Raw genomic sequence first — 27,156 nt, 5'->3', positions numbered from 1 at the left:
CCCGTAATCTCGCTGGATTTGCATTTAGAGGAGAACGCTTAGGCGTAGGCCTTACCGAATATTCTCTCTTATTCCCAAACTCGCGAAACTTTTTCGATGGTTACTGTCAACCCACTGTAGCATTCGTTTCGCCTCGAAACTTTTCGCGATACTTATGGATAATTCGAACCGATGTTATAGAAAATAAAATTGGAGAAAAGTCATTTCGCGTTTACGAGCTTTAGCATAGAACACCGTGTCGTGTTTGATGTTTTAAGCATTTTGCGATACCAAGAGATTTCTCCGTGAAATCGAGTCAACGGACCCGTAAGTTCGACCGGTCGAATTGTAATTTCAGCATTCTCCAACAACTCCGTGTCGCGTCGCTACGTTCGATACGTCGACGCGTCCCGTCGCTGTGATCCGACACGAAATATGTATATTAATGCACGAACGGAGCATCCAACTACCGGGCTGCGATATATATCTATTACCCGGGCGTTCGTTTTGTTATTGAACGTCCGTCAGGCTGGTACGACGATCGACCGTCAGCGCTTTACCTTTCCCGGCAAACGTAATTAAAACTATCTCGCCGCGTAGACCGGGGTTGAATTTTGATTTTGCCACGGAAGCGTTCCTAGAATTAAACTTACAGCTCATTCTCGCTCCTCTCCTCTCGTTTCAACACTTTCGAAACAAAACGTCTAACGAACGAGATCTTTCGACGATTCGATAGGAAAAAGAAATAGTTGGCTGGCCGTTGGACAAACTACCGACAGTTTTCGACTGAATAAAAAATAATTGACTAGCAAAGACACTCGAGTAGGGTATGGAAAAATGCGTTTGAAATACGTTCCCGGTGTACCTTCTATCTTTCCGCATACGTACATCTAGTTCCCTTCCACGTCGTCGGTACGATATATTGCTCGAAACGAGTCGATGCCAGTGACCTGGAATTTGCATTTCCCCGGAAAATACAGGGGCAAACGGGAGGCGACTGGAGATGGGGAACTCGTTGACGGAGAGGGAAGAACCCGGTTGGCGCTAGGACGCTGGCAACTGGCTAAAGGATAGGAAATTTCGAGAGACGTTTTTTTTAACAAACCTAGTAAGATATCGCGATCTATCGGTTACCAACGCTGCTTCGACCGCTTGGTTAAACGAGATCCGTCGTATTCTTCTATCGGGTGTCGTACAAAGTCGAATAAAATTCGTCGACCGTGTGCTAATTGCTATAGTACGTAGAGGATATCGCGTTATCGCGCAACGATCAATTTTCGAAAATGCCTCTCGAGCACATTCGAGTGGTCGATTATGAAAGGTATTCACGAATCGTGCCAACCCCGTGGCGAGCTGGCACAGACTTCGGTGGTTCGCCGAAGGGACACGGAACGATGTGCTGTGGAATTCTTTCGGTTAACCGCAACGATAATTCCCAAATCGATCCATTTCGCGAGAAGGTCTTCCCGAAAATCCAACAGTACCCTGCGATTTCCGTGGGAAATCTCTTTTTCACCATCGATTTGACTAATTTCTACGAACGTCCTTGCCTGTTAACGTCTAAGAACGAGGAACCTACACAGACTGAAATTATTCGTTCCGAGTAATATCGAAAGTTGGTTGTATTTCAGGCCCAGCGAAACGCAGAGGTAATCGATAATGTCGAAAATCTTGAGAATTTTTTAATAGTTTCCGGGTGCGATTACCTTTTTCTCGACTCGATGAAATTCGCGTTGCATTCCGCGATTGCGAATTTAATATGAATCGGAATTTAACGCATATTTATAAATTTCAGCGAGAATATGAAACTCACGAAGAGGTAAAAAATATCAAATATCGGATACATCGTACAATTTTGAATTTAATATAAAGAGAGAAATGCAAAACTCGTATCGCATACGTATGTACATATACGTAGTATCTTAACGATATTATACAGGGTGTTCGGCCAACCCTGGGAAAAATTTTAATAGGGGATTCTAGAGACTAAAATAAGACGAAAATCAAGAATTACAATTTGTTGATGAAGGCTTCGTTAAAAAGTTATTACTTATATACAAAAATTTAAGCACCTACACCCCTGTCGATTTCTCTTAAAAATTCGTTTTTATATTTAGTAATTTTGTTTGACGCCCTACAGAAAAGTTGTCTAATACTTTTCTGTAGGTACCCATGAGCTCTATTTCAGAAAACAGTTTCATTGTAATATATTCACAATTGTAGGAGTTATGGCTGTTTGAAAATTGGACCATTTTTATGGGGTTTTTCTCATTTTGCGGGGTCAAGGACCAATTTTTCGAATATTTTTGCGATTTCTACATATTCTCCACCAAAATACGCGTAGTTTGCTTTTTTAAACATTAAAATCGTCCAATCCGTTCAGAAGTTATGACCTTTTAAAGATTCGCATGAAACTTCAGGGAAGCATTTCTGGCCTCACATTAGATTTTCGGTAAACAATTTTTTTCTCGAAAGTACGTAAGATTTCGGGGGTATGTCTATTCACCAAAAATGCTTGTAATTGACCCCTGTAACTAAATATAATTTTTTTAGTATGATTTGAAATTTTTTAATTTCGTCTAAAAATTTCAGTACCTACTCGAATTTTTTTCTCGAAAGTGGATAGGATTTCGAGGGTATGTATATTCACCAAAAATGATTGTAACTGACCCCTACAATAGAAAATAATTTTTTTAGAACGATTTGAAACACGTGAAATTTCAGGGAAATCATTCAGTCGTGATCAGACATTATATGTTCGTTTAGGAATTTTTTTCTCGAAACTGGGTAGGATTTCGAGGGTACGTCTATTGACCAAAAATGCTTACAATTGACCCCTGCCACTAAAAATAATTTTTCCAGAACGATTTGAAATTTTTTTTTTCCGTCGAAAAATTTCACACCTTCTCGAATTTTTTTCTAGAAAGTGGGTAGGATTTCGAGGGTATGTATAATAACCAAAAATGATTGTAATTGACCCCCGCAACTGAAAATAATTTTTCCAGAACGATTTGAAATTTTTGGATTTAATTGTTAATAACTTTTTAACGATGCCTTCATCAACAAATTGGTATTCTTCATTTTCGTCTTATTTTGGCCTCTAGGATCCCTCATTAAAATTTTTCCCAAGGGTGGCCGAACACTCTGTATCTTAGGAATTAAAACTCGTTCGTTTCAACTTCCTCGTCGATCTATTCCCGCAGAGGTTGCATGAACTTAACAATCTTCGTAGGGTTACTGTGCCGCAAGTTTCTGGAATTTTGCGCACCACCGCGCCGCATAATTAATGGCGTTTCCGTGTGTTTGGACTACAGGGAAAGCAACGTCGTAAAATATTTCGTAAGTTTCGCGATGGCGGACCGACTGCGCCTATGATGGATTTATACTGAAATTGGAGCTGCCGTGTCGTTTGAGGGTTTCCGTGGTGTCGTGTTGCGGGTTGCTAGCCTTTGATGCACGCGATGCGTACCGCAAACAGAGAGAAGTCTTATCGAGTTGGGGAGGATGGCTATCGCGTTCGCCTCTATCGCTATTGCGTGCTTCGTTTTGTTAATGCGAAACCGTCGATACTTCCGACCGGTGCAGGGATGATTTTATTCTCGTAAAACAAACCATTATTTAGTCGGGTCCGCGCAGCTTTTACGCGCGCACCGTTAAACTTCGTTTCACGGTATCACCACTTTCCTCGAAATTTATCCCAAATATTTTGCCACGCTATCGTTTCGAATTCCGACCGTATTGTGTTTCTTCTCGTTTTCATATTCTTGTTTTATTTTATTCTTGTCCAGTCTTTCCTTCGAACGTCCAACGATACTCTGGCCTTTGATTAATTAACTGCGCTTTTCTTCCAACGACCATTCTTTCGGAACGCGTCGTTATAACGCTTTAAAAGCGCTTCGTCTCCGGTACCCTCCAGTTTGCGAACGATCATCGACCTTTTAATCCAGCATTAAGGACGTTTTACGAGTCTACGGGAGCGAGTAAATTCCTGGCAAAGGCATTAGAAAATAAAAGGAAAATTAACAGTGTACGGAGAGAGTAGGAGCACGGAGACAACGATCGGTCGCCAAGTACTCGTTCCGCGAACAATCGATCCGGGAATCGTGGAATTATTTTTTACCAAATATCGTAAGGATCGGTTCTAGCGATTCGTCTTTTAAAATCGAGATGCGTCCGCGCGGAGAATTGGCGTAGCTCTGCACTATGCATCGAGTTAATTCCAGCAACGTTTCGTACCTAGTGAAATACCACGAGCCACTCGTCTGGGGCCAGCTTTTCATATTTCGTATTTGAAAGCAGCTGTCACGTTCAGCCGCGTGCGCAGGACCACGACCAACGTTCGCCCGAAGGTAATTTCACGAAATTCTGCGAAACATTGTCGAAATATCCGCACGTTCGACCGAACTCGAACAAAGATACCCTGCTGTACCCGTTCAAAAGTGGTGAATGTCACAATACTGCTATCCGAATTGACTCGCTTCGGTCGACTTGACTAATTCAATTGCTTCCCATTTGAGTTTTACTCGCTAGCAATAACAATCGCTCCGTTTGTTAATTTTACCGCTCTTCGTAATCTCTACCCGGCTCGACCGGACAAACGCTCCAACGCTAAATTTCATTTATGGTTTCTCGAGCTTTTCGAACGGCGACCGTAACCAGGGAAACTGTTAGGAACCGAACGAGTTAAAGCGTTAATTCGCGAGGAACGAAATAAGATAGATAGAAATAAGCAGTCGCATCGAAATTTGGGGAAATACCGACGCGTGAAAGCGGAGAGGTATTTTCTTAACGGTGTTACCGCAGACCGGTCGGTGCACGGTTCCAACGTTCCGCGTGCACCGCTTACATCTTACGACTGAGGGTGTACTAACGGGCCGTAGATAGCAGATGACGCTCTTGGGATACACTAAGATGTTAATTTAGCTATTACTTATACTAGGACCACCGCCCACGGGTCTGCATCCGAGAGGTTGGATCACCCAGCCACTGTCGACGGAATAGTTTCGAACGAACGCCCACTAGAAACTACCGGTAAACTCGTTGCACGCCGGTTCCTAGAGCCCGCGATACGATCGATTCTCCTTCCCGGAGTCTCGCTCGAACCGCTCACGTAACGCAATATACCACCGTTATATCGTACGTCTAAAGGGCCGTAAGATCGGACCGGTCGTTTTACGAACCGGGGACGAGGGAAAATAAAATATTTCTTCGGAGAAACAGAGGGGAACGGTCGCTTCGATATCTTCCAACTCTCGACATTTTCGGACGATCTGTTACAGCGAAGCATCAAAGTTAATATCGTATTAAATATGCAACGTTCTGTCTTTGAACACCGTATCGGAATCGTACATCGTCGCAGGGATTTGGAACGAAGGTCGTACGATCAGTAGGAATTGCTGAAACTTCTTTGGGTATGTAACGTCAAAGTAAATGTGAAATTAAACATAGAAAACAGCATAAATAATAATAGTTTTTACATTCATCGGATAGGGGATGAAATGCCCTTTAAAACGAGCGTTCGAACGAGTCGATAGCGTTATTAGTTCCGGAGATATAGCGATTTTAGTTTCGCGTCGGTGCGGTGGCTAGTTCCGGAGATAGAAGGGTCTAAAGCGTTTGTGTACGTTCATTGACGCGAGGTCAATGAACTCGCGCGCGCGTGAAAATAGTAAACAGTGCGTAGTAAATTCTAGGAAATACTACGCTTCCGCGTCACGCGACTCTCTCGACTCACGCGCGAGACAGAGCAACGACGCGACGCGTCAGACGAAGACAGAGATAAAAAAATTACCTTTCACATAAATTACGATATCTCGAAAACGGAAAGTCGGATCGCCAAAAACCAAAAACCATTTTAAAGGGGAAGGTTTACCGCTTCCAACGATGGCTCAGTTATAGAGAAAACGCTAGTAGCTTTGGAACTACACGCATCTAAATTTTAGCTATTTTTAATACGCATTGTTAGACTGTTCTAAGGCAGTGGAAACTGTGGATTCTCTCCTTTCGTCGTTTACATTGGAAGCTAACCAGAATTTGGTATCAAATTTTGTCTAGTTCAAATAGAAAGCATTCAACCAGTCAGATGGTCGATCGTGGTAGGCAAGTAAAATTCATTGTACGTACACTATAATAAAAATCGTTAAGTTAAATGGCGCCAAAATAATATTGTGTGTTAAAAATTCTAAACGAAATTTTAGAAACGGTTATTTGATCAATCGCTGTAGGTTTAGTGTTAACGTCGTTCCTCGTCATAACGAGTACATACGTGTCCACGTGGCGGGTTTTCTACGTTGGTCATCTTTTCGCGTTGATCGTTTCGTTCTCGAAGACGTACTCGGGAACCCTATCGTCGCCAGAAATTCTCCACGATCGATCCACGAGACGGTAGCGTGTGTTCCATCCAAAACTGTAAACGAGAATCGCGTCGTTTGCTCCCGGAACAGGATAGGCGAAATCAAAAACGCTCGGGGCAACTTTCAACATTGTAATCCGACACTCTTCTATCGATCCATGATAATACCTTCAAAATGACTATCGATCGATAAAATATTTACATGGTAGATATTCTTTCGAACAAATAGTTACGTACGTTTTAATAAAATTCGATCGTTCCTATCGCTGTTCACGACAGATTTCGTTGCAACGCGACAGAGTTGAGACGCAAAGGCGGCGGCATTCGACGTTTCAGACGAGGTCCAGAGAGCGCGGAATTTTTCGGATTTTTTCCCAGAAGTAACGGTGCGGCGCGCAGTTTTGTTTTACGACGATTTACTTTGATTGAATTAATCGACTGCGAATAACGACTTTGCGGGGTAGATTGCCAGAGGGGGTCCACGGCGGATTGAATTATGAAGGCATTAGCAAATGAGATAGTATTACGGTCGGATATGAACAAAGTTAGGACGACCGGATGAACGAAATTGCGCATCGAGAAAACTGTTAGCGGAATTGGTGGTCGCCATAAAACTCGTTAATCATTCCGCGGCTTTGTTCGGCTTCTGCGCGAATTATCAAGCACGGTGTTCGGTGAACTTTCGTCCCGTGAATCGCAGACCGTATAAACGCGATAAAACCGGCACGCAATCAGAGGTTCCTTGGACGCGCGGAATGTATCTCGCGCGCATACTGGCGCCTAAACGGAAATTACGTTCCGTAATAAAATGTGTTTGCTCTGGTGAACGTTGGAAATTTAATTTTAGAGCCGGCCTGTTTCGAATTCTACAAAATGTTTATGCGGTGAGAGTGTACGGTGTAAAGTGGAGTCAAAGAGGCGATCGAGGAAGAAGAGGATCAGAGGGAGGAAGCGCGAAAGACATCGTTGAACGATTCGCGGGCCCGAGATCAGGAAGAAAAGGTTGGTTCGGCCTCGGGGTAGGTGGGAATCGAGACTCATCTGCATCCGGTAACATTGTTCCCCGGCTTTCAGCTTTCGCGAGAAGGAAAGTTTCCGTGGCGACGTAGGAGCGCGAGCGTGACGCAGGGGATGGGGTGATTTGAAAGCAGCCGAGGACAGGAAATGAAGCCGGAGCGGGCGTTCAGGATGCTGCGGAAACCATGGCCGATAATTGGGCCCCGGAATTGTCGAAAATTCTCACGACTCGATTGCTCTTGCCGGGAGAGGTGATCATCGTTGCGAGGATACGACAATGGTTTCCGATTCTTTAACAGGTGTCGGATTCGTTCTTTTTCTCGTAAAACTTTCACCCCACCGTTACTCCGATCGGGATTCGATTTTCCTCCTTGTCCCGGACAATTGATCTCGCACCCTTCGACGCTACCGCGTTTAATTATTTCTTTCCTCATCCCCTTTTCATTTTTCCGGACGCTCAACAGTCGGCGCTGTTAAACTTTCACGAGCTTTTTTTCGCCGACCGTCTCGACGCCGCGTCGTGGCGCTCTACAGGTGCGAACGTTTCGATGGAAACACACCGGTGTCCCGGTTTCTTCTGCTTCTTTAATACGTCCCGTTATCGATCTCTGTTCCGATGAAATTTCATCGCCGATTTAGCAGCACCCAAATAATAATTTCTTTCCATCGAAATTTAATACGTACATATTCAGGGTGGGGCAGTAACTATTAGCACCTCAGATATCTTGGAAACTATAAGTTTCACAGAAATGTTTGCTAAAGTAAATTGCACAGTACGAAGGGCGCTATTGGGTGGCGATAATAGTTTTTTTGCAGGTGGAGGTACTTCGGACATTTGAAGGTCACATCCATTTTTTTAAATGGATCGGTATGTTTTTGTTTCCGTATCACGATAGAGGATCTTAAAACGAGTTCAACGACCTATTACACAAGGTCATTGAAGGTCATAGAAAGTAGAGAAAGGCGATAATACTTACGGTTTTGGTAGTAAATGAAACATGTTTATAGTAGGTGTTCGAAATGATGACCATCACTGTCAATGCACCGTTGGATTCTTTTTACGATTGATTGACTTGCAAGTCTTACAGCGTCAGAACTTATTGATGCACAGGCTGCAATAATTCGCTGTTGCATATCGTGAGATGTAGTTGGTACTTCTTTGTACACTTTCTCTTTTAGTGTTCCCCACAGAAAGAAATCTAAAGGTGTTATGTCTGGTGAACGAGCTGGCCACGATATTGGACCGCCGCGTCCAATCCAACGATTTCGAAATTTTTCATCGAGTTCCCTTCGCGCAATCGATGAATAATGTGCTGGGTATCCATCATGTTGATACCACATGGTTTGTCGTGTAAATAAAGGTAACTCTTCTGGCAAAAGACCCAATGTATCCTTAATAAAATTAGCATAGACGTTGCCATTCAAATTTCCATTGATAAAATAAGGTCCAATAATTTTATTACCTATGATACCGCACCATACATTCACAGACCATTGTTTTTGATGTTCAACCTGTCGGAGCCAATGTGGATTTTCCGCTGCCCATAAATGCATGTTATGCAAATTAACATTCCCGTGATTTGTGAATGTTGCTTCATCAGTAAATAAGACGGTATTAAAAAAAAGCTCATTGTTTTGAATCTGACGTATAGCCCATCGACAAAACTCAACGCGATTCATAAAGTCGTTCCCATGCAATTCTTGGTGAAGACTAACGTGATACGGATGAAATTTGTGACGGTGCAAAATGTGAAGTACGCTCCTCCTACTAATGCCAGATTCGCGTTCAATTTGTCGCGAACTAATATGAGAATTTCTAGACACACTAGCAAGCACACCGATTTCCATTTCTTCGTTAATTACTCGTTTCTGGTGTTCACTTTTACGAACACTTAAACTACCGGTTTGCCTAAGTTTATCATACACATTTTTAAATGTTTGACGCGAAGGCTGAGACCGATGTGGATATCGTTCAGCATACAAGTTTTTCGCCCTTACAGAATTTTGTTGGCATTCGCCATAAATAAGAAGCATATCAACCTGCTCTTCAAACGGATACATCATGCCGAATTGACCGATTTATCGATACGAATCTTATGATGTTTATCTTACTCTGCAAACTATTAAAGTGTCCTTCAAGCAGTGTTTATTCTCAGTGAAGTAAACGGTAAGCATTACGCATTCCTCTACTGTTGACAATACGTATGTTTCATTTACTACCAAAACCGTAAGTATTATCGCCTTTCTCTACTTTCCATGACCTTCAATGACCTTGTGTAATAGGTCGTTGAACTCGTTTTAAGATCCTCTATCGTGATACGGAAACAAAAACATACCGATCCGTTTAAAAAAATGGATGTGACCTTCAAATGTCCGAAGTACCTCCACCTGCAAAAAAACTATTATCGCCACCCAATAGCGTCCTTCGTACTGTGCAATTTACTTTAGCAAACATTTCTGTGAAACTTATAGTTTCCAAGATATCTGAGGTGCTAATAGTTACTGCCCCACCCTGTATACAGCGATCACTCACTCTCCTTAATGCTTTCTCTGTACAGCTGCTTGTAATATCGAGAGCGGTGCTTTAAAGAAAGAATTAAGGAAGACCGAGGAATAGGAAACCGAGAATACAGAGAGGCTGTGCTCGAGCGTCTCGTTCCCCTTTGCGTATCCCGCACGCGGTTTTCAGATTAATCGCGAGACATCTCGATGCCTTTTCTCGATACTAGGAATCCCATCTCCGTCCTGACACATTACTAATGGTACGGTTTTTCATTTATTTCTGAAACGTCCGCCGCGAGACAGCCTGACAAACGTCACAGGTTCGTCGAGCTCTTTTAAAAGTCCGCCGTTTTGCGACGAAACTCGACGTTCGTGATACTTTTTTGCTCGCCGAAATTACGGGGTTCGTTAACGAGCTCCTGCTTGCGGTGATTCGCGCCGCATCCTAAATATTTTACAATTTCGCTGAAAATTACTAGCTCCGTAAATATCTACTCCCAGTTTTCCAACTATCGCGAGCCCGTAATTCTCAACTTTATAAACGCCTGATATTAGCGTCGTGTTACATAAGCATTAGATTTAAATCGAACAAAATCGATATACTAGAGAATTACTTTAGAGGAACTCTAAAAAAATGTCAATTACTTTCTTCGCTAATCAACGACGAGAATTTATCAGTCGATTAGTTTGCAAACGTTTTCGACCAGAGATTACCAAGTCGGTATCGCGAATGCAGCTTTCGCAAAGTTCCAACAACTTTGACTTTGAATATCGGCGCTTAAACGAACCACGATGTTACACGCGACGGGAGAATTCACCGTTTTCGATTTGTCCGACCGTTTGTACAGTTATTTCCATCAGACGATATTTGCAACAGAAGGTCTTGCCGCGTTAGTCTGGCAAATGTAACTGCAAACAGGTGCCCGGATTGTGGAAAACGACAAGGGTAAAGGGCACGATCAAGAGGGATCAGGCGGGACGTCGCGTTGCGTCGTCCGAGAAGAAAATCGCGGGAAACGCGAACGATCCTCGGTGGATCCTCTCGCAGAGAGCGATCTTCAGCCGTGCCAGGAAACGTTGAAACGGTTGAGCCGCGGAGATTAAACGTCCTTCCGGTGCTGTAATGGTGCACTTACATCGCACGAGAGATCTCGTGGCCTCGAGGGAGGAAATTTCAACACCGCGGACGTTCGACTCGTGTCCCAGGGAAATTCTGAAAAATTTTTGTTGCGTCCAACGATAAACACACGATGCTTTCAGTAGACGGTCGATTACTTTCAAGACTCGTTGCAACTCGAGATGATCGACGAGAGAAAGATTTCCACGAAGACAAAAGTACGCACGCCCACATAACATGCGACGATTCAAATTTCAATGTTTGCACGTTTTACGATTCCAACTTGCGCTCTTGTCTCGAGTCTATTCTTCAACGAGAACTCCAGTTTTACGTCTTCGCCCCCTAGTTAACAATATAATTTAGCTTCTTTTCATCTTTAGTACAAGCTGTCTCAATCTCTCTTCATTGATACGTATACAGGATGTTCGGCCATCACTGAGAAACATTTTAATGGGAGATTCTAGTGACCAAAATAAGACGAAAATCAAAAATATCAATTTCTCGATTGAGGTTTTGTTAAAAAGTTATTAAAAAATTTCAAATCATTCTGGAAAAATTATTTTTGGTTGCAGGGGTAAATTACAATCGTTTTTGGTGAATAGACATACCCCCGAAATCCTAAGCATTTTCGAGAAAAAAATTCAGAAAGATGCTTAAATTTTTCGACGAAAAAAAAAATTTCAAATCGTTCTAAAAAAAATATTTTTGATTGCAGGGATCAATTACAATCATTTTTGGTGAATAGACATACCCCCGAAATCCTACGCATTTTCGAGAAAAAAATTCAGAAAGGTGCCTAAATTTTTCGACGAAAAAAAAAATTTCAAATCGTTCTAAAAAAAATATTTTTGGTTGCAGGGGTCAATTGCAATCGTTTTTGGTGAATAGACATACCCCCGAAATCCTACGCATTTTCGAGAAAAAAATTCAGAAAGGTGCTTAAATTTTTCGACGAAAAAAAAAATTTCAAATCGTTCTAAAAAAAATATTTTTGGTTGCAAGGGTCAATTACAATCGTTTTTGGTGAATAGACATACCCCCAAAATCCTACGCACTTTCGAGAAAAAAATTCCAGTAGGTGCTAAAATTTTTCGGCGAAATTGAAAAATTTCAAATCGTTCTAAAAAAAATATTTTTGGTTGCAGGGGTCAATTGCAATCGTTTTTGGTGAATAGACATACCCCCGAAATCCTACGCATTTTCGAGAAAAAAATTCAGAAAAGTGCCTAAATTTTTCGACGAAAAAAAAAATTTCAAATCGTTCTAAAAAAAATATTTTTGATTGCAAGGGTCAATTACAATCGTTTTTGGTGAATAGACATACCCCCGAAATTCTACGCATTTTCGAGAAAAAAATTCAGAAAGGTGCTTAAATTTTTCGACGAAAAAAAAAATTTCAAATCGTTCTAAAAAAAATATTTTTGGTTGCAAGGGTCAATTACAATCGTTTTTGGTGAATAGACATACCCCCGAAATCCTACGCATTTTCGAGAAAAAAATTCAGAAAGGTGCTTAAATTTTTCGACGAAAAAAAAAATTTCAAATCGTTCTAAAAAAAATATTTTTGGTTGCAAGGGTCAATTACAATCGTTTTTGGTGAATAGACATACCCCCGAAATCCTACGCATTTTCGAGAAAAAAATTCAGAAAAGTGCCTAAATTTTTCGACGAAAAAAAAAATTTCAAATCGTTCTAAAAAAAATATTTTTGATTGCAAGGGTCAATTACAATCGTTTTTGGTGAATAGACATACCCCCGAAATCCTACGCATTTTCAAGAAAAAAATTCAGAAAGGTGCCTAAATTTTTCGACGAAAAAAAAAATTTCAAATCGTTTTAAAAAAAATATTTTTGGTTGCAAGGGTCAATTACAATCGTTTTTGGTGAATAGACATACCCCCAAAATCCTACGCACTTTCGAGAAAAAAATTCCAGTAGGTGCTAAAATTTTTCGGCGAAATTGAAAAATTTCAAATCGTTCTAAAAAAAATAGTTTTAGTTGCAGAGGTCAATTGCAATCATTTTTGGTGAATAGACATACCCCTGAAATCCTACGCATTTTCGAGAAAAAAATTCAGAAAGGTGCCTAAATTTTTCGACGAAAAAAAAAATTTCAAATCGTTCTAAAAAAAATATTTTTGATTGCAAGGGTCAATTACAATCGTTTTTGGTGAATAGACATACCCCTGAAATCCTACGCACTTTCGAGAAAAAAATTCTTTACCGAAACTATAATGTCTGACCAGAATTTATTCCACTTTTCATGCGTAATTTTAACAAATCATAATTTCTGGACAAATTGCAAGATTTTAATGATACAAAATCCAAACAATACGTATAAATGGAGCTCTAGAGGCCCAGACCGAACACCCTGCATATGTATCTCAGCCTGGCTCGAAAGCAGTTCAAAAGGAGAATACAATATATGTATAACTTGTGCGGAAATTTCGTTCTCCGGTTGCCGAACTCTCATCCTGACTTTCGTTTCGCCAGCGCGCACTTCAATCACTATGAATGTTCGCGTAATACGGCCTTGGGGGCTCACCTTTGACCCGCTTCCGCTCAGTAGACCGGGTTAATTTTGCACAAGTTCGTTCAGGGAGCCAATAACTTTGTATTTCCCGTTGAACGTTGCTCGAAGGTGTCTTCGAGGGGGCTTTAGCGGTCAGAATTTAACGAAATAGATGCGTTTCGAAATACTTGGAAGAAGACTGTATTCGCACTCTCGAGAAGAAATGATTAGTAACGAGTAGAAGCATGTTTTCTCAACAAGCTCAACGTCCAAAGCTACGCGAAACACCCTATCGAGAGAACTACGAAGCCATATACGTATATACGTACAATAGAAAACGTTGTCCTACAATTAGATTATCTTTTTCACGCGATTTCAGTTTTAAACGTATCGTATGTATATTCTTGGTCGTCTATATTCTACATGGTTCGGTTTACCATCGAATCGAGTACTCTGGAAGCATCGACGGGAGTTTACAGTCGCTCGCCTCCCGGAGGGTGAATATTTCCTCAACTTCATATTCCCGCAGTTCGCGAATTTTTCCCCGCGAAACAACCTGCAACCGTCTCGCGGCCGCATTCGTTTGTCCACTATCGTAAATATTGAATATCCATTAGGAAATATTGTATGATATCGAATATTCGAGGCGAGATCGATACGCTTCGGCGCGGCCTGGCGGCGATAGGCGCGGCACGATTCTACTCGACGGACGCACGGTTCCCGGTTCCCAGTTTCCGGAGAAAATTGCTTCGCCGGCACCGGTAGCATCTTCGATAATTAATACGGCCGCTGCAAGTCGAACCTGACGTGGAAATAATGGAGAGGGCCATCAGAGAGAACCGTATCGTCGGCAATATTTTCAACGTCGCGGTAATGCCTCTCGATGCTGAGTGCGAGTCTCTGCGTTCGATGCAATCGTCTCGCTAATAACGCCTATCGACGTCCCCATTGCTGACTTATTTTTCTACTCTATCCGCGTCGAGTAACGAATACGCGACGCTAATGGAAATCGGAGACGCTCGTTTGGCGCTTCGATTCCGCGCGATCTTCCACGGCTATAAATCAACGTTTACACGAAGGAAGCGACAATGTTAACCTGTTTGGTGGTTTTTATGGGGTCGTAACACTATCTCGATAAATCCGTAACGCGTGGTTCAGGTTAGGATTTCGTCGAGAAACGTTTGCTAGTAATGGAGGTACGAGGCGTGTGACGGTATCCGCAACAAGGACAAAACGAGGCTTCGAGGTAAGTTCGGTCGGTCGTTTTTCGCAGTTATTCGTCGTTCCGTTCGCTTAATTTGTCGTCGCAGAGGAAACTGACCGGTTTGCTCGGGCATTCCCAAAGTTACAGCAGGCGATCCGATCGCGCGTACGTAGGTGCGGGTAGCTGGAAGGCGGTCCGCGAAGGTAGAATGCGTTTAAACCCGTGCGAGTGCAGTCGAACAGCGGAGAAGGGAATGAAACGAATCTCGGTGGGGGATGACGGCCGATGGTGGTGGAACGTTTCGCTGCGCAACAATGCTTTGCGGCAACAATGCGCAAACAAATGATTCCGCTGTACCGACCGTAATTACTAGAGGCACACGGTCCTTTTTTCCTCTTTCTCCACTCCCTCCCCTCTAGCCGTTACGTTCCGCGCACCCTGCGTTCCTCTCTTTCGCGGTGCTTGTTCATCTTTCCATCCGTGTTTACCCTAGACCGTTACCCTCCATCCGTACCCCCTTCCTCCTCCTCCTCCTATCCCCCTATCCGACATCCTCCCTCCCCGCCGCTCACCCTTTTCTCATTGCTCCGATTGCTAAATCAACGCATTTCCGCAACGACGATTGATCTGCTCTTCCATCCCCCTTTTCACCAACTCGCCCCAACTCCCTCCACTCTCGAGGCCGATTGGAACGACTCGAAAAGAGTGGAGCACCAATCGAGCGCGTCCTTTTTGCAGAATTTTCTTTGTACCGTAATGGAGAAGCCATCGGGCTCGATGTTCAGCCAACGTACTCCGAGGCTCGTTTTTCTCGAGCATCGCTAATTCACGACTCCTTTGGTCAATATTTTCGTTCCGGTTTCGAGGAAATCCGGAATCGAGCGGCTCGCGCCTGCTTCCAGACGAAACATCGATTTATATTTAAAATTCATTTCTAACAAGCGAAACTGCCGTTGCGAGAAATGCGACGATTTTCGAAAACTTGAAACTCTTTGCTAATTAGCTTCTTGAGATTATCGATAAATGCTGTGTACCGTAAGATTTTCGGATGGGGACGGGAACGGGTCGATAAAGCCAATTCTACGAAGAGGATCGACACATCCAGCCGGAGCAGTGGTTTCTAGGAAGGACGTAAAATTTCTGTCGATGTCGATCGAACGGTGCAAACGCGTCTAAATTCCCCGTCTCCCTGGCGTCCCCTGAAGTCTAAGTAGCCAGCGGAAACGCGAAAAACCTCGGGGTATGGAAGGTCAACACCGAGTTCCTTGAACGGTACGTATGCATCGTAGCAGGAACTCGGATCTCCCAGAGCAGCCCCGGTAATCCTTCGGCCAGGACATAACTTCCGCAAGCTGTCTACGGCTCGCCTCGCCTCCCCTACCAAAACACACATACTCTGTCTCCGGGCTCTCGAATCCTAGCTCGTGAATTTCGATTTGTACACTGGTCTAAGGGACGGAAACTCCTAGTAGGTAGGCGGCGCACGGCCCGAAAGAGCTTACAGGGGAGATATAACCGGTAAGAGATGGCTTAATAACGGCGCAACCCTGGTGCACGTACACGCGCGACACCCAAGCACCAAACATGGACGAAACTCGCCAGAGATCGAGACTTTCCAAACATCGAACGAAGCTAAATCGTTGGAACACACGCACTTAAACGAGAATAGAAGGATCGATAAAGAATTCATCGTGTCGCGAAATATCTGGAAAGTTGGCTAGAAAGAGAGTAGTCTGCTTTGGTACTCGTGTTCGGCATCGATGCCGTTGCATCGGCCAAGACAGGCTCGACGATCGTGCAAGGAGAGGATTCCAACGACGCCTGACATCGAGGCAATATCGAAGCAATAATCTTGGCTTCCTTCCTATTTCTCGTCGCGCCGAGTTACCATCGCTTTACTACACCAAGATATTAAACTTACCTTGCCGTACGTGTAGGGAGCTGGGGCGCGTAGATACTCGCGGAGGAGCGGATGTCGTCGACCTTCATCCTCTGGTTCTGGGCTGTGCCGCTAAATAGTCTCGAGGGGAGGATATCGGCTTCGTCCGACGTCGCTACCGTGGCTGGAATCGATGAATAATAAAATCATACACGAGAAACTGCGAGTCTCGGCTCCTCGCGTCGAGAATTCTCGGAGGCGCGCGGAATTCGTTTACGATGCGTTACTTCCGCGAAACAAAGATCGTTAAACGTCCACGGAAATTGGGAAGACCGACAGAATCCCCAGGGAGTTCACGGTGCTCTGTTTGCTTGTGATTTCAAATCGGCAACAGGAATTTTTATAAAGACGGCAAATGCTCGACGTGGGTGACTCGGGGTAAATTAGGACGGGCGCGTGACACGGAATACTTTTCTACCGGCAATTTCACTTGGAAGTTTGTTTCGCGGGAAAACAACGCCAGCGCAGCGTAACGCCGAGACACGAAAATTCAAGCCGAAGGTGTGTAAATAAGATAACAAACAATGCAATATTGCAGACGATGGATCGTGGATAATCGGTAGAGTATATTAAAAAACAAAGAATAAAGTTAGCCAGCGAGGAAGCGGAATAGCAAAGGACAGGACCGTGAGGGTACGACTACGAACCCGTCGTTCCTCGTTTGTTAAATACTCGGTGTCGAAACGCCGAGCACCATACGAGCCAACAAGAATTCGAAAAAACGAGGAACGTTTTATGGACAAAATGTCGGGTAAACGAGGTTTCAGCGTTTCTGTCGTCGAGGCACAGAACGCGTAACGTGCAAACTGCAACGCACGTTGCATTTCTAAACCGGTCTACAAAAAGTGTACACGTTTATCCGAAACGAAACAACGCTTTCCATCGTACGGAAACGAAAATGGGTTTGAGCAAAGACTCCGTTAAATGTGTTCGATAGCTTAACAGATTATCCTAATATTCAAAGTCGAACGTTCGAGTCGACTAGGGAAGAGAAGTGCAGCGAACGCGTAATAGGGGAAATTTTCGCGCGGCAATACTCTGGTTGTATCCGGCGGTTTCGTACGCGAAGCTGAAAATTAGCGCGAGCGGTGCACGCCACAGCAATTGGACGTTTGTATCAGGGGGGTGGCTAGGAGAGGAGGCTGGTAATATAAAGGAAATCCTGGGGCAGACCGAGCAGTCGGCGATTAGGCGGCGGAGCATCGGGTGCATCCGCATTTCTATGCACATTGTCGCGCCCGGTGGACGGGAAATTTCTCCGCAGTTGGCACGGAACGCCGTTGTATACAAGCCAGAGCCAAGTGGGCCGAGAATTTAAGGTCCGAATAAAGTTGCTAACCCCTCGCGCCACCGGCCTGAAACCGCGTATCCAAAAGGCGGTCGACGACGTTGTGTCTTGCAACGGGAACCGGTGCATACGAGAACGAGCGCGCGAGCAACCAGCGTTCAACCGCTCGCAAACGCACCGACCAATTTTTGGCCCTCGTTGTTGGCCGTCTTCGTCGAGAATAATTTTCGAAAATCGTTGCGTCGCCCCACCGTTCCCGTTTCCCCGGCGAAGAGCAGCCTTTCAACCGACGTTTCTCTCGGTTTCTCGGCCAAATCGGCTGCCGGTTCTGCATGCAAAACCGCGAATATCGATGCCATGAATTTTCAGCGAAACGGCTCGAAGATCGTTCACCCAGCCGCGTAAATTTCCAACGAGAGATCCGCCGCTGCGGTCCGGTTAAAACGACGAGGCACGGCGTTTCGTTGTCTCGCGACCTGTTCTCGATATCGAAAGCCCGATACGTTCGATTCTTTCGATGTTCCGCCCGAATGCTTCTTACGAGAAACGTACCGCGGGGAGTTTTTAGGCGAACATCCCGACTGGATTTGATTCTTAATAGGTATCCGATGTTTCGCGTTTCGCGTTTCGTTTTTCGTCGTAGAAACGTCGAATATATGCATCGCGAGGAGCAAAAGCTCTCGGTAGCGAGGGTTGCGATACGGCAGCCTGATTTATTTGGTCCGGGCAGGAAGGATGAATCGCGGCGAGAGCGGAAGCAACCCTTTTTCGGGCCGAAAGCGGCGTTCTTCTTACGCGATCCGTAGCCGGTGTAACAGGCAAAAAATTCTACTCGGTGGCGACGGTCTAATGAGATTTTGAATTATGTTGTAGTTGCGCCATGAAAGCGTTACACCGAGCTTCCGTCCAGCCTCGTTCCGTAGGTTATCCGGGGTCGCCGCGCCGTCTCGCGGTTATATGGGAGCAGATTACCGTAGGACGGCTCGAGCCGCTTGGATTTCGTCTCGGATTCCGTTCGCCGGAAGAGAGGGACCAGCCCCGGAGCGAGAAAATTCCAACCGGGATTCCCGGTGATTTCCACCTGCACGAGACGCCTCATCGATCCGCCTTATTCGCCTCTTCTATTTCCGCCGCGACGCATCCGTCGTCGCGATACGCGTCCTTCGCCAAGAGACGGGATGGAATCGAATTCGAAATTCGAACGGAAAACGGGCAGGCCTCGGTGACACGTGGGAAATCACGGTAACCAGTTTCCTATATTCTTGCGTCGCGATGATCACTCACGAATTCCTTCTTCGCGCGTGTATCGAGGACCGCGCGTCGGGCCGCGCCGCGCCGATACGATTTCTAGGTCGTTGGAATTTCCCACGAGTAATCGAATTGCTGTCGACGGGGAACGCGTGCCCGTGTTAACGATAATGGCCACCGATAGCTCGGAGACACGCTGTCGACGCGCTTCTATTTCTTAGAGGAGCTCGCGTCCGGAAATTAATTAAAAATTCCATCCGCTCGTTGGCAGCGACGCGACCAACGGTTGTCTGGTAATTAAAGCTGATCGCGGGTATACAGGGTGTTCGGCCAACCCTGGGAAAAATTTTAATGGGGGATTCTAGAGGCCAAAATAAGACGAAAATCAAGAATACCAATTTGTTGATGGAAACTTCGTTAAAAAGTTATTAACAATTAAATTCAAAAATTTCAAATCGTTCTGGAAAAATTATTTTCGGTTGCAGGGGTCAATTACAATCATTTTTGGTCATTAGACATACCCTCGAATTCCTACCCACTTTCGAGAAAAAAATTCGAAAAGGTGTGAAATTTTTCGACGGAAAAAAAAAGTTTCAAATCGTTTTGTAAAAATTATTTTCGGTTGCGGGGGTTAATCACAATACTTTTTGGTCATTACACATACCCTCGAAATCTTATGCACTTTCGAGGAAAAAATTCCTTACCGAAAATCTAATTAGGTGCTTCCAAGGAAAAAAAAAATTTCAAATCGTTCTGGAAAAATTATTTTCGGTTGTAGGGGTCAATTACAATCATTTTTGGTCATTAGACATACCCTTGAAATCCTACCCACTTTCGAGAAAAAAATTCGAAAAGGTATGAAATTTTTCGACGGAAAAAAAAAGTTTCAAATCGTTTTGAAAAAATTATTTTCGGTTGCGGGGGTTAATCACAATACTTTTTGGTCATTACACATACCCTCGAAATCTTATGCACTTTCGAGGAAAAAATTCCTTATCGAAAATCTAATTAGGTGCTTCCAAGGAAAAAAAAAATTTCAAATCGTTCTGGAAAAATTATTTTCGGTTGCAGGGGTCAATTACAATCATTTTTGGTCATTAGACATACCCGTGAATTCCTACCCACTTTCGAGAAAAAAATTCGAAAAGGTGTGAAATTTTTCGACGGAAAAAAAAAGTTTCAAATTGTTTTGGAAAAATTATTTTCGGTTGCGGGGGTTAATCACAATACTTTTTGGTCATTACACATACCCTCGAAATCTTATGCACATTCGAGGGAAAAATTCCTTACCGAAAATCTAATTAGGTGCTTCCAAGGAAAAAAAAAATTTCAAATCGCTCTGGAAAAATTATTTTCGGTTGCAGGGGTCAATTACAATCATTTTTGGTCATTAGACATACCCTCGAAATCCTACCCACTTTCAAGAAAAAAATTCGAAAAGATGTGCAATTTTTCAACGGAAAAAGAAAGTTTCAAATCGTTTTGGAAAAATTATTTTCGGTTGCGGGGGTTAATCACAATACTTTTTGGTCATTACACATACCCTCGAAATCTTATGCACTTTCGAGGAAAAAATTCCTTACCGAAAATCTAATTAGGTGCTTCCAAGGAAAAAAAAAATTTCAAATCGTTCTGGAAAAATTATTTTCGGTTGCAGGGGTCAATTACAATCATTTTTGGTCATTAGACATACCCTCGAAATCCTACCCACTTTCAAGAATAAAATTCGAAAAGATGTGCAATTTTTCAACGGAAAAAAAAAAGTTTCAAATCGTTTTGGAAAAATTATTTTCGGTTGCGGGGGTTAATCACAATCATTTTTGGTAAATAGACATACCCCCGAAATCCTGCGCATTTTCGGGAAAAAATTCAGTACGGGTGAAACTTTAAATGTTAATAACTTTTTAACGAAGCCTCAATCAACAAATTAGTATTCTTGATTTTCGTCTTATTTTGGCCTCTAGAATCTCCCATTAAAATTTTTCTCAGGGGTGGCCGAACACCCTGTATAAAAATTACAAAGTTAGAGCTCGCTCTTTCAGCGCGTGCGCATTAATCGCGTACGGTCGATCCGCGTTGCTCTTACCGATACCTCCGGGAGGAAAAAATTCCACGTACGCTTCTGCCACGCGTTTTTCGCGAGAATAATAGAAACGGGGACACGCGTATCCGTTTCCTCGATGGATGAAACGCGTCCATCGTTCGCCGTATTCCCCGCGGTATCGATATTCGCGACACGTAAACTGAATTAAATTTCCCAGCGTGAAAATAAGGAATGTCTAAATGAAAATCGACATTCCAGCAAAGTGCCGTAAAAGTAGATAGGGTAATCCCGATGACATAGTGGAAATCAGGGTAGTCGGTTCCAATATATTCCTCCGTGGCGGTGATCGGTCACACATTCCCGAGAATCCTTTCTCCGCATATGGGTCAGGCGACTCTGGCTGGATTCTGGGCCGCTAGAATTTCCTGCGAGCAATCGAATAGCATCGCGCGATCAACGCGACAGGATAATGGACCGTTAAAGACGTTGAAAAATTCCAAGGCCGCGGCGGAGTGCATCGATAATGCCAACGATGTTATCGGTTCGCCGAATATAGTGTTCCCAAACGAGTTAATAAACGTTTTCAGGTACGCGCGACAAAAAGATTTCTAAAATTCTTTCAACGAGGAATATCCTTGCGTCGCGTCCTGGCCCATTGTCGTCGCGGAGACTCTACGACGCGACGTCGAAAGCCCAACGTTACGGTCCGTCGCTTATTAATTCTTCGCGCTGCACGGTGAAATTAATTTCGCGAGCGAGAGGTCCGTACCATCGATCAAACTCTGCCGCTGAAAAACACCCCGGAACCTTTTCCGAACGCTGTGCGATAGATTCCTCTAATTAATTTAACTTTCACAGTTTTCCGAGAGCGTGGGATAAAAGGAGGCGAGGCGAGGCAGAGCGCGAGCGGCCGGAAGTTCGGCTCTCGATTTACGATGCCGTGTTCGCGGCCGACGTCGGAGGGGGAGGCCGAAGGTGGATCGCGGCCAACTCGAGGCATTTCTTCTTCCCTTCCTCCGGATCTCTTTCGACCCTCTTCGAGCCTGGTATCCGGGGCTGGAGAGCGAGGGTATTCGGAACAGAAGTTCCGGCAACTTTTGGGCGCATTGTTGTGGCGGCTACGACGTCGAACTTGGCAGCAACCTCTGAAAGAGGCGGGGGCCGAGTACAGTGGCTGCTAGGACGATCGAGGGACCCCAAGAAGAAAGCGACGCTCGCCGGCGAAGGGCGCTCGAGGGGCCGGCGCCGATATACAATATGCGTGCAGGCGTCGCTGCCTGCCTGCATCCTTTTCGAGCCCGCGACCCGCGCTTTAAATTCCCTCTAACTTTACAAACTTTACGAAAACAAAAGACTGAGACTGGACTGGCTGGGAGCCGCTCGCGATCGATCGAAATAACAACGCGCGTTGCCTCGATCGCGATACATCTCGAACGAACCGCTCTCTACTTTCCAACTTTATTCTCGACGAGGATAATGCCGCTGCAAGTAGATACCTAACTATCACAAAAATATCATGTGAGGGGAGCTAGGAGGTAAAATAACCACTCGACCAGACTACCCCACAATTATTATTATTTATTATGAATGCGCGAGTGATGGTGGTGTGGGGCAAACGCTACCACACGTAGGTTAAGCTTATATTGCCTGTTAATATGAATCGCGACGACGTCTTTACCAGACTGCCTCGCGGAGTCTAACGGACTGAGAATTCTTTCTTAAAACCTACTCCCTATATACATCCCTTACCCTAATAGACAAAGGGAGAGAAAAAGAGATAGGACAGAAAGATGGAAAAACGAAACTGAAAAATATTTAGCGTAGGAAAAGTTTAGCGAGTGAAAGAGGGTAATAAAAGTCAAGAGACTCGCCGGGCCCGGATCGGGGTGGTCCGAGGCCCAGGCGAAACCTTGAAAAATGGAAAAATAGAAAGCTTAAAACTAGCCTTGCATTCCATTACCATTCATACTCTGGCAAGGGCGTAGTGGCTATAGAATGGCCGCTACACATGTATATTCTGGGTTTTAACCAATACCGCGTAAAACTAAAATATCGATTCTTAGTTGCGATTAAATTAGTCGAAGCGCAGTTAAAAATGCTCGCCGTAATCCAATAATAAATTTGACCGGTAACTGCCCCGACGAAAAAAAAAAAAGGAAAATTAACGCGGAAAGCGCAGGAACGTTCTCCTTGCTGGGAACGTCTTTAACGTGCATTACTTGCCGTAAGTTACAGCGCGATAAATTTCACCGCACCGGGGGAGGGGAAACAAAAATTTTGCCAAGCGTTTCAGGAGAATTACCAGCGTTCTAAATCATGCCACGAAGTAAACGCGAACCAACTTTACGAGCGGAGCAGCGAACAAACGTCGCGTAGCGATCGTCCTTGGTCCACACCTGTCGAAGAACCTTTCGAAGACAGTTTCGTCGAAACTGGAATCGCGTTGGCCGTACACAGGAGCATCGATTTTCTCACGGGGCTTGCTAACGGAGCAGACTAGAGTTTCACGATCGGCGAGGTTCGGTTGCTGCTCCAGATAACAAGACAACGCCCGGAACGCGTCGTGCGTAATTGGTTAATTGACAGGAATCGAAGGCGAATCGAATGGTCAGCGTTTCTCCGGCGCTGGCCGGTCCGATCCGGTTGGTGGCTCGTGGTGTAAAGATTGTAGTCGGAGCAGAGGTTGGGAAGCTCGTTAGACGCGTGGATGGCGACGTTTGCGTGAAACCGAGGGCTCGGTCTGGTTGAAGGGATGCGCGGCGATGCGTTAAAAGGATCAGCGACGCGGGGCTTCTTCTTCGAAATAAGAGAGAGGTGAAGCGTAATGGAGGGTCAAAAGGGCGGAGCGTAAGTCGAAGCGAAGAAAGCACGGTGTGGTTCCTCGCGATGCGTTTAGGAGGGCCAAGGGAACCGGAGCTCGCTAGGCGAATGCAAAGAGAGACTCGGCAAGTGGCACGCATGCGACGGCCAGTACGTAGTAACCGTTTCTTTCTCGCTCTCTTCTTCTTTTACTCTCGTTCCGTCGAGAGATAAGCGTTTCGTTAATTGCTCCACTATTTACGGCGCCCTCTTCCTCGAGTCTTCGTTACGTCGCGCACGGTCTCGTTAATTAATTCTCGGGTGAACGAACCCTCCTCCTTGCCACGTTGTTAATATGCTCTCCAGCCAGCTCGCTGCTACGCAGTCCGTAACTCTGTTTCGAGAATTTCACCTTGGGTAATTATTGGAGAACGTTCGGCTGATATTCTCAGGATGGGAATGGGAATGAACGATAACGAGTCTCGCGCGACGCGTCGATCATCGGAGCTAATATTGTTCAACTTTTCGACGATCCCCGGTCGAACCACCGTCGCTTTGGATACGCGCCAATAACGTTTCAGGACAACGACATTCGACTTTAGTTTTTTCTTTTATCGTCGTGATTTATGCTTGTCTCGTCTCGAACTGCTATACAATTTTGTACCATAAACTTTTATTCATTCGCTCCTCGATCTTTTCACGGTCCGATTAGTAAAACCAGAGAGAATAATTGATTAGCTTCGTTACAGTTATCGTTTTCCGTCGTTTACCGATTACATGGAACAATACACGGGGAAACAACTCGAGTTAATTACGATATCGTGAGTTCTCGTAGTCGCGTCGTCCAAGCTCGACCAGAGGAATAGTCGCAGGAACCGAAAACGAAGGAGAGAACTCCCCACGGATGAGTCGATGTTCGAGGCGTGCATTTCGCATTCAGTGGTTTTACGTTTTATTACGTTCTTCCCCCTCGCGAATAATGCTGGGTAACTTTTTCGTGGCGGCAGATTCACGATGGAAATTAACTCGGATAAAATTGTATGCGAAATCCTGGCGAGTGTATCCAGAGGACGTCCCCCCCCCGAAGCAAAATAACGAGAAAAATGTGTCTCGACGTGCTTACGCCAACTTCGAGGGTAATTTGACTCGAATCGTCAAGGAGGGTTTCTTAACCTGACGCGAGAGCACGTCGGCTTCCTAGCCTCGTTACGCGTCTTCTTCTGCCACTTCGAAACGATATCGTTCGAAAGATTATCGAGAAAAACTATCGAACAAACGCAGACTGGAGGCGGATACACGGGACAGAGTAGGAATTTTCATCGACGGGCGCAAATTTGCTTTCCCGCAGCCAAGTTGCGAATGCGACCGCAACTCTGCCTATGTATATCGGTTTTCGATGACCCGAATGCGAGAGTATTGTCCGGGTCCATTTTTTCTGCATTTCCTCCCCTGTTTCTCTCTCTTCTCTTTAGACCGGTAGCGGTATTTGCGTCACTGTGTCGACCAGGGACGCTTTCGAAACGAAACTCCTTTTGCACCATTAATCTGTGAATAATCGTGTCTTCGACCAGCGAAACATTTGAATTTTATCTTTGGATAGAACAACGCGCGCGTTGCAACTGGTATACGACTATGCACATACTCCTACGCGAGTACATTGCCTGAAACTTGCAGCGCGTGTCACGCTCCGTCCAACTTGCGTCCGACTAGTGGTTGACTAAATCCACTGTTACTTGCTTCGTCTCTTCCTCTCGCGCTCTTGCTGCCGTTTTGGTCTTCCTTGGCGATTTATTTTCGCTCTTTGTCGATTACAATTATAGATCGGGTTATCTCGACGTTTCTTCTTCTTCTTCCGAATATTCGTCGAGTTTCTGGACAGGATGAATAAAAAGACGCGTGCTTCCTACGAGAGCTCCATCGATAGCGAAGTAACGGCTTCTCGAGTATCGTGACGGTTCGTCATTATTCTTCTTTCGCGCGTTGGTCGCTGTTTTTCTCGAACCATTTTATACGGCACATTTTTCAAACGTACGGACGAGTCGAAACTTGCGGCAGTAACGAATAGACAAGACATCGTCGATGCCCGAGCAGAACTAGAATTCTTTTAAGACTCTTTGCATAGAGCAACGTATACTTTAATGGAAAACCGTGACCTATCTCACGATAAATTCCAAAGTGCGCGATTAATTGAATCAAGTTCCAACTATCGCGACAAGTACTACGTGTGAATTTAAACGGTCGAAGATGCTCGGAAAATTGCAAATACGTACTCGCAGAATAAGGAATGGCGGAATGGCGAACGATAAATAGGGGTCGAATAGGACTGGAAGCGAGCACTGTACATGCCACCGTCCCTGGAGGCAACCACCCTTCCGCCTCTCCTTTTCATTCGCGTCCTGCCAGCGACACTTTGTTCTATTTCTATTTTCTAGCGGGCATTCGTTTAATTTTATTTTCTCCTTCCCACATCGTTGCAGGCTTTTAACGTTTTTAAATCGTGCCGTCCTACCGCTCGCTCTCCCTCCGCTTTTCTTTACTTTTCCACGATGGTAAGCTATAATTCTCCATTGCCATCCCATCGTTTTAGAAATATAGCTTTAATTTGAACGTTGCCTGGTCACGGACGAACACATCGAAAAATACCGAGGCGAACTCGAAGTTCCTATTTCGAAAAGCATATCGTAAAAAAGACGCGCGCGATAATACCTCGATGCACTTTGGAAGCCATTAACGATGCTTTGCCGAGCGGGAGGCGATGAAATTAACGCGAGACGAATGCAAATTAGTTTCGACCCGAGACGAGGATCTAAAACCGAAGGTTTGTCGAATATCAGGAACCACTTTTAATTCAACGAAATCCCGCGCGATGTGCTCGAAAGAGGGAGACAAAGACTGACGAAGGATGATGCGAAACAGGAGGAGAACGGAAACAGAGGAACTAAACTCGTACGCCGTTGGAGCCATGACACTTGCTGCATTTTACGGCTGCTCTTTACGTCGAGCGAGGGATGTTTTATTGCACTACCCGGTCCCTTGTCCCCGCCTACGCCGCTTCCGTTTCCCTTTTTCGCCTTCTACCCTTTCCTTCTTCGAGCGTGACTCTTGATTGGATGCACGTCCGCCTGACTTCGCCTCCCTCTAATCGTATTATGCTAA

General features: G+C 44.7%; 1 protein-coding gene across 1 annotated transcript in view; it reads right to left on the bottom strand.

Annotated features, from left to right (window-relative positions):
- Window positions 1-27,156, bottom strand: part of Sfl (N-deacetylase and N-sulfotransferase sfl) — a 231,922-nt gene that overhangs the window by 138,066 nt on the left and 66,700 nt on the right. Inside the window, exon 3 of the mRNA XM_076780407.1 lies at window positions 16,604-16,745. The gene's annotated coding sequence lies outside the window, so the exon portion shown is untranslated. The remainder of the gene's footprint in view (window positions 1-16,603; window positions 16,746-27,156) is intronic.

Source organism: Colletes latitarsis, chromosome 2 (assembly GCF_051014445.1).
Source record: "Colletes latitarsis isolate SP2378_abdomen chromosome 2, iyColLati1, whole genome shotgun sequence".
NCBI lineage: Eukaryota > Metazoa > Arthropoda > Insecta > Hymenoptera > Colletidae > Colletes > Colletes latitarsis.
This window is presented reverse-complemented; position numbering and strand designations above follow the sequence as displayed.